Genomic DNA, 9,969 nt, shown 5'->3' on the forward strand with positions numbered 1-9,969 from the left:
CCCACACAAGCCCAGGGAGAACATGTCAACTCCACACAGTGAGGACCGACGTGGGATCGAACCCTCTGCACCAGCACTGTGAGGCTGACGTGCTAACCACATAGCTGTCAATCTCGACCAATTACTATTAATGATTGCAATTCCCCTTATTAAGTGTTTAAAAAAAACCCGCACAAATGCAACACAACACATTTACTCATGTAGGGTCAAAGTCTAGAAAAAGTGGACGGCTTTCTGAAACGCTATATTAATATGAAAAGGGAATGTGTACTTACAAAGAATTCCCTATAAAAGTTGTTATACGACGTACATCATTTGAAATGATCAAAATAGGTATAAAATACGGGAAAATACGTATAAGTTGCCAAGTATCTAATCACTCACACAACGGGCCGCCTGCGGTAAATATCAATAGCATAATTGTTTTTTTATATTCTTGGCATTCTTAGGTAATGTAAATAAATGTACTTAATGTATAAAAATATAATGGATCATACATACATACATATACATAGTTGTAACAGACAAAACAATAAATACTACTGCATACTTTTGGGAACCTTTGATCCAGTAAATAAGTCATTGGCCTCCCACCTTTGTGGACCTGGGTTCAAATCCTGCTTTGCCTAACTTTTCACACTTGAAGGTACCATAAAGTACTAAGTATGATCTGGGAGTGGAAAGAGACAAAACAACAAATACTACTGCGTAACCCTGTAGAGTGGTGGCCCAGTGGATCAGTCATCACTTTTCCAACTCTTTGGTCTTGGGTTCAAGTCCTAGTGCCTGCAAAGATTTTCCCAATATTATTTAAGTAAAAGAACAAGTACTAAGTACAAGTACTACTGATTTCTCTCACAGGGTGGTGGCCCAATGGATAAGTCATCAGTCTGCCACCTCTGAGGTCCTGGGTTCAAATCCCAGTGCCTGCAAAGATTTTCCCAATATTATTCAGGTAAAAGGACAAGTACTAAGTATAAGTACTACTGCTTTCTCTCACTGGGTGGTGGCCCAATGGATAAGTCATCAGTCTGCCACCTCTGAGGTCCTGGATTCAAATCCCAGTGCCTGCAAAGATTTTCCAAATATTATTCAGTTAAAAGAATAAGTTAAAATGTCTAACTGAATAAGTATTCAGTGGTGGATGAAGCATTTTGTCCAAAAAATGACTAAGTGTTTCACCCCATTTCCTTGGATAAAACTATAAGTACTACTGCTTTCTCTTACAGGTTGGTGGCCCAGTGGCTAAGTCATCAGTCTGCCACCAGTGTGGTCCTGGGTTCAATTCCCAGTGCTGGCAAAGATTTTCCAAATATTCAGTTAAAATAATAAGTTAAAATGCCTAAGTGTTTAACTTAATAAGTCTTCAATGGTGGATGAAGCATTTTGTCCAAAAAATGACTAAGTGTTTAACCCCATTTCCTTGGATAAAACGTTTCAACACCCTTGTATAAGTGGGGCACGAGTTGGTGTAGTGGGTTGCACACTCGACTTTGCACGGAGAGAACGTGAGTTCGCTTCCCGGTGTCGGCGGTTCACTGACCAAGCAAGCGGTCGAGGGTCGGCCGAAGGCCGACCCGAGAACGCCTTGTGCACAGACAGGTCCTTCAACTGTCTTCCGAACTGCCGAAGGCAGTTCGGAATATAACCTTTTGCTGAAAAGTATGACTAAGTGTTTAATATAAATTAAAAAGTTTTTTTTTTTTTTCCCCTTCTTCTTATTCCATTGACCATTTCTTCTTTCCAGTTATTTTCAGCCAAACGACGGCAGCGGGAATCGAACCCAGGTCTCCCAGATGGGAGTCCAGTGCACTAACCTCTGCGCCACCAAGTGACTACACTTTCCTTAGTAATCATGTGTGTCTTGACAAGAAGTACACAGAAACAACTAAGTGAAAATGTGTCCGAACCGGGACTTGAACCCATGTCTCCCAGGCGGGAGTCCAGTGCACTAACCTCTGCACCACCAAGTGACCACACTTTATGTAGTAATCATTTGAGTGTCTTGACAAGAAGTACACAGAAACAACTAAGTGAAAATGTGTCCCAACCGGGATTTGAACCCAGGTTTCCCACATGGGAGTGAAGTGACTTAACCTCTACGCCACAATTTGGCCACATTTTCTTTTGTCATTAATGGAAGGTACATATTCACATATATATACATATTCACATATATACATATACACATATATACATATACACATATATACATATATACACATACATATATATATACATATACACATATACGTATACATACATATATATATACACATATACATATACACATACATATATACATATATTTACACATATATACACATATACATATACACATACATATATACATATATTTACACATATATACATATATACATATACACATACATATATATATACATATACACATACATATATATATATATATATATATATATATATATATATATATATATATATATATATATATATATATATATATATATATATATATATATATATATATATATATATATATATATATATATATATATATATATATATATATATATATATATATATATATATATATATATATATATATATATATATATATATATATATATATATATATATATATATATATATATATATATATATATATATATATATATATATATATATATATATATATATATATATATATTTATATATTTATATATATATATATATATATATATATATATATATATATATATATATATATATATATATATATATATATATATATATATATATATATATATATATATATATATATATATATATATATATATATATATATATATATATATATATATATATATATATATATATATATATATATATATATATATATATATATATATATATATATATATATATATATATATATATATATATATATATATATATATATATATATATATATATATATATATATATATATATATATATATATATATATATATATATATATATATATATATATATATATATATATATATATATATATATATATATATATATATATATATATATATATATATATATATATATATATATATATATATATATATATATATATATATATATATATATATATATATATATACATATATATATATATATATATATATATATATATATACATATATATATACATATACACATACGTATACATACATATATATATATATATACACATACGTATACACATACGTATACATACATATATATATATATATACACATACATATACACACATATATATATATATATACACATATACATATACACATATATATACATATACACATACATATATATACATATACATACATATACACATACATATATATATATATACATATACACATATACATATATATATATATACATATACATATACATATACATATACACATATATACATATATATGAGCATAAAGTGCATTTTTGTCAAGTGCAAACAATCAAATCCCTTCATTTTGCACTTTAAAAATTCAGATATAAAATAACTTCTCCCTTCAGGATAGGTATCTCTTTTGTTGACCTTCTCGTTAGCTACGTAGCATCTCATGTATTCTGTCCTGATAATAATTGCACAAAGGTGGGATTGTGAGTAAGAAGCCTAGGGTGAGGCCCCCAGGCCCACCCTGTCTGCCCATCTCTCCCTCAAAAGACAAGAAAGCTGACTCATGCGCTGATTTGAGTGAATCACAGAAGTTTTCACAAGAGGACAAGTGTCGTAAAAGACATTCCATACGCTGCACTGACTCACAAACGATGAAATTAAACATCAGCATTTAATGATGAGGGTCATTTCCGTGAATTGTGTTGACATTTGACGCTCGGGCAGTGAATGCAGAGACACGCGAACCCTAAGGAAGGAAATATAACCATTGTATTTGCTAAAATACAATATTGTTTGCACAAAACTGTAATTGGCTTAGTCGTTTTCACTTACTATCACAAATAATTAAAAAAAATACGTGTAGATTTTCCAATGTCCAATGTTGAATCGAAGTAACTGCATTTAGTTTGTTGATTTTTCTTTTTTTTTTCAATGAGAGGATTAGGATTATTATTGTTATCTTTGCGCTCGATTTAAATCGCCTTTTTAGAGGAATTAACATGCTTCAGTTTGCGGCTAAAACTGGCGGATCTATAGATTAGATTACATTACATTAGATTACTTTATTCATCCTGTATTCGGGAAATTTCACTGCCACAGTAGAAAGAGGGTGAGAATACAGACACAGGAAATGACATTTTAGACATAAATAAGTAGGTAATAAATAAAAAAATAACTAAATAAATAAATAAGTTGCTGAAAAAAAATATATGTATGTATATGTGTATATGTGTAAATATGTAAATGTGTAAATGTGTATATGTGTATATATATATATATATGTGTAAATGTGTATATATATGTGTATCTAAATATATGTGTATATATATGTGTATATAAATATATGTGTATATAAATATATGTGTATGTATATATATATATATATATATATATATATATATATATATATATATATATATATATATATATATATATATATATATATATATATATATATATATAACACAATCCCCTCGTACTACTACTACTACAATTACTACTACCACAATTACTATTACTACCATCACTATCACCACCATTTTATGTGTATGACACAATCCCTTCGTACTACTACTAAAATTACTACTACCACAATTACTACTACTACAACTACTATTACTACCATCACTATCACCACCATTTTGTGTATGACACAATCCCCTCGTACTACTACTACTACAATTACTACTACTACAATTACTACTACCACCATCACTATCACCACCATCCCTACTACAGTATCTCATAATCCGGTGCACCTTAAACATGAAACTAACTAACTTAGTTAGTTATACTGCGTAAAGTACATTACTTACGGAGCCACTTAAATGTTCATAAACAAACACGATTCTCTCCATTCAAGGTATAAAATCAGTACAACACATCATATACCTGTGCGTCAATTTCCACTGTCTACAACCTGAATGGCACCTTGGTCCACAACATCCATTAAATCATTTGCCCATCCCAGGGAGGGGACACCCTCATCACAGGAATTAGCATCTTTGTAACTAATAACATGCTTGTCCTTGGCAGAGGACGATGTATGTACTGGTTTTAAGAATGTTGCTGAGATAGGGCCTTCCCGTAACTCTGTGTGGGTTACAAAGGCACAAAATGACTGCAGAACAATAAGCCCTTTCACCAAAACTTCCATGATACTTTTGGTGCAGGGGGCGTTGGCACTCCCCTTTCTAAGGAACTATATTCCTCGTATTGCTCACTGTGTCCGATATGTCGTTCCAAGGACATTGTGATAGAGAATAACGGGGTTTCTCTGTGTTTACCAGTTAGAGGTGTACATACACACACAAAAAAACCCACACATTGATGAGAAACGCAGACTATTTTGGAAGAAATGCTTACTGGGACATGTTTTCCTGTCTTTGAGTGGGGAACAATAACAAAAAACAATTTAATGTCAAAGAACACGATTCTCCAGCGGCAGGAATCAGAGTCAGGCACGAGGAAAAATTGTGTATTGTGATATGCTCACTTAAGATTGATGAAAATAATACTTTTTGACTATATATCTATGTTGACTACTGCTCATTTATTAAGTTGACTACTACTTATTTACTATGTGAACTACTTATTTATCTATCATTTGTTCACAAATTATTTATTTATCATTACTATATATTGATGATCTATCTGATTATTTGTTTGTTTTTGAGTCCATAAACTCAGCAAATTTATTTCTTAACTATTTATATATTTATTTGTCATTTGTCATGTATTTATTATTTATTTATTATGCATTTATTTATTAGTTATGTATTTATTATGTATTTATTGTTTATATATTATTTATTTATTATTTATATGACCGTTTGTTTATTGTTGTATTTGTGGTTTATTGTGGGGGAAACTTTAAATCTCATACTTGTATAATGACAATAAAAAGCATTCAATTACATTTTTTAAATTAAAAATCATTCAATATTGATGCTTTATACAGAAGAATTTTAAAGGTAACATTGCTGTTATGGACTATATTCCAACATTGATAGAACTTTCCATTGCAACCCTTGACATTTCCATCTCCTTCTTCAACTCTGAATTGTTTGTCCTACGCCTCTCTTGGTTGCTACGGTAACGGACTCTCTATCACGTGATGACAAATGTCCTGGGGCAGTTTAGGAATTCAGACACTTTGCCAGTCGAAACAGTGAAAAAGTTAGCAGCACGAGTATGTTTTCATACCTAAGACGAGGCAAACAGATGTAGCATTTAAATGACATAAAAAGTGCATCCTCTAAAAAAATAACACATTCAACTTATAGCTGAAAGGCCTCATTTTGAAGGGAGAATGTTCAAATTAGCTCGAAAAAAAAGTTATGAGTCAGACATTCTAGTTTATCGCTTGGTAAAGTTTGACTAGAAGTGACTCAGTAACAAATCGTAGAAGTGGAAAACTAAAATTCTAGTTTTCAAACAATCAAAGTTGGTGATGAAGGAAGGACGATGGGAGCCAAAGCTCTATTTTCACCATATTTAATGAATTTAACAATAAATAAGGATATGCTACAAGTTGTTCTTGTCAAAGGAGCATCTTTTTTTGTGTATATTTCCTAGTGTTATTCTTCGAAATTGTATCTTTGTTTACATTTGTCCATTTAAAGTGCATCTCTGCTAGGCTACATTAATTAAAAGCTTTTCTAAAATGTGATAGATTGGTCAGAACCAATAGATTTATCCCGTTTATTTTGATTACTGAGGCAGCTAGCATTTTTTTTCACTGTATGCCAAAATTTCATATTTAAACGTATATTTTTGCATCTTTTGCCGCCATATTGCATTCCCCGCCTCTTATTTTAACCGTCATGGAGATCGTCCATTCATTTTTGCAGGGCTGTGTCCTTCCTATGATAAGGGTTCATATTTTACGTTTAAAGGGCATCCTTACTTTTGTTTATCATAAGATATTATGTTGTTATTTTGTTGTTTAAGTCTGTACAGTTGCTTGCTCCCTAGGGTGCATCAAATGTAGTGTTTATCTTGGCACCCCAAAGTTATTTTTCACTTGGAAGGAGGTGTCCTTGTTTCAGTTTGTCTTGTTAAGAGTAAAGTGGTACCTCGACATATGAGTGCCCCGACACAAGAACAATTTGAGATATGAGTAAAATTTCAGGGAAATTTTTATCTTGAGATATGTGACAAATTTTAATATAGAAAAAAGTCTTCCCCCTCTCTCTTCCCTCTGCGAAATGCGTCTAATTTTAATAATATTAAACACATTTTAGTAGTATTAAAGCAATAGTTATTTATTACTTTGTTAGTAGATGGCGAATTAGAACAAATACAAATGTTTTTCCAATCCAATATTCTGTTTTGGGTGTTTTTTTCAGACGGTTAGAACAAATAAATTAGTTTTTAGTTCATTTCTATCGGAAACGTTCATTTGAGTTACGAATAAATCGACACACGAACTCAGTCCCGGGACGAATTAATCTCGTATCTCGAGGGACCACTGTACATATTTGCTAGTTACATTCAGGTTGGGTTTTATCCATTTTAGGATGCAACCTTATAAAGGAACACTCTTTGTATTTAAAAAAAAATCTTCATTAAGATGTGACTTTATATGTCTTTGCAAGGTTACATAATATTAAAGGTACATTCTTGCTATTATTCCTTTGTTTGTGGTGCATCCGTACTTGATCTGATCATTTTAAAGGTCAAACAACTGGAAATTAATAGATTGTGAAAATGACCAATATAAATCAAGGTCTCCTATATCTAACTGTCATATTTTCTAAATCAGCATACAGTATGTTTATTATTTTTTTTTTTTATGAAGGCCATAGAAAACATTTTCAACCATCTGCATGGACCTTTTTCCTTCAAACAGGAAAATAAGGGCATAGGTAGAAAAACAAGTTTTGTTCCAGATATAAGTGTCAGTTTTCTTTACAAGAAATGAGAGAAGAACACAGGATTACGGAAAGAATAGCAAGGGTGGGACAACCTATTAATATCTTGATAGTATAGCTACACTGGATTTAATATGTGACATATTCTAAAGGACGGTTTAAAAAAAAAAACGCTTTTCTTAAAGCCGTGCCAGTGTCCTTGAAGTTATTTTAACAACTATAAAGTGAGCAAGCTCCGGCGGGATTCTTGAAATACTTAAGATATGCTATCGCCGGGGTGTGTGTGTGTGTGTACGAGTATGGAGGCAAAGGCTAAATAAACAAAGTTTTGCAGGGAGACACAACAAAATGATAGAGATGCTTAAAAAAGCATGGCAACATTACAGATGTTGTGCATAAGAGGTATCAAAAACATGTTTTTTGTTGTTGTTATGTTGCACCGCACACCTGAACTGTACCTGAACTTTCGACAGAATTTCACAATGTAAATATCAGCTACCTGCCTGCACAATTGTATGCCTCATTTGCGCACCCTTACATAAAAGTGTACACCTTGTATCGCATTTTATGGGTGAAAAAAATGAATTCATTGGTTAAAATTCCTCTAAAAAATGTATATTATAGTTTTAAAGCACTGTCTGACAAAGCTATGACAGCAAAAATGTTACTTTCCAGTGAATAGTCAATAAAAATAAATACAAAATGAAAGAAACTATTGATTTTGAGCAGTGGCTGAAGCACTGTGAAGTACTAGTTATATATAAAAAGAAATTGGTATGAAGCGTAATTATTTTTTTTTTTGTAAGTGTTTAGAAGTATACCGTATTTTCACGACTATAAGGCCTACTTAAAAGTCTTAAATTTTCTCCAAAATAGACAGTGCGCCTTATAATCCAGTGCGCCTTATATATGGAAAAAAACAGAAAACCAAAAACAAAAAACCACCACTGTCGGATATTAAAAAAACACAAACGCCTGAAGTGAAACAATACTGTTAAATATGCAGATGCCATCTTAGTTTACAACATCTTCCATCATATAGCTGCTCCCCCACTGCAAGATTTTATCCAAAAAAAATCCAAAACATCAACAATGGCTGGCTCTAGAGGTGACTGTGTAGTGAGTGCTTCATATCTGGAAGCAATTACCGTATTTTTACGACTATAAGGCGCACTTAAAAGTCTTAAATTTTCTCCAAAATAGACAGTGCGTCTTATAATACAGTGCGCCTTATATATGGAAAAAATGTCATTCATTGAGGGTGCGCCTTATAGCCGTGAAAATACGGTAATTGTCTTTTTTTGTTGTTTACATGGTACACAGGTTTTTATAAAAATGACCAGAGACCAACACTATGTGGAATGTCTTAAAATAATCGATTGGATGCTTAACAAGTAAGTATTTTCAACCATTTCCACCACTGTTACATCATGTCAAAAAACCTTTGCCACCTTTAACCTATTAATAAGTGTCTAAAAAAAACTTTGCCTGTGCTGAATCATCGAAAAAAAAGTCTGCAGACACAATTGTTGAACTTTTGTAGCTTGGGTAACATCCGAGAGTGTGAAAAGAGGAAACCACAAACCGGATTGAGTCAGATTTGATCGCTTATGTTTTCAGGTGTGTGTCATCACTCACTTTTTTTTTTGAACGTTTTCCCAGCATTCCAAGCGTGTTCTGTTTCTATCAATCCAGGTAACCCTGTAAAAAAAAAAAGACAATCAAGTTCAATAAATCACACACATGAGCAAACCTGTAAAGAGGAATAAAAACTCACCTTTTCCAAAAAAATCTTCTGTCAAATTCTATGTGGAGAAACAAAACATTCAAAAAAAAAAATCACTTGCATCTTCCAATCGAAATATCCGAAAACCTTGACCCTTTTTATAGCACTAACTCATATCACAAGTTCAAAAAGAGACAATTTGGGCAAAA

Source organism: Stigmatopora nigra, chromosome 21 (genome assembly GCF_051989575.1).
Source record: "Stigmatopora nigra isolate UIUO_SnigA chromosome 21, RoL_Snig_1.1, whole genome shotgun sequence".
Classification (NCBI taxonomy): domain Eukaryota; kingdom Metazoa; phylum Chordata; class Actinopteri; order Syngnathiformes; family Syngnathidae; genus Stigmatopora; species Stigmatopora nigra.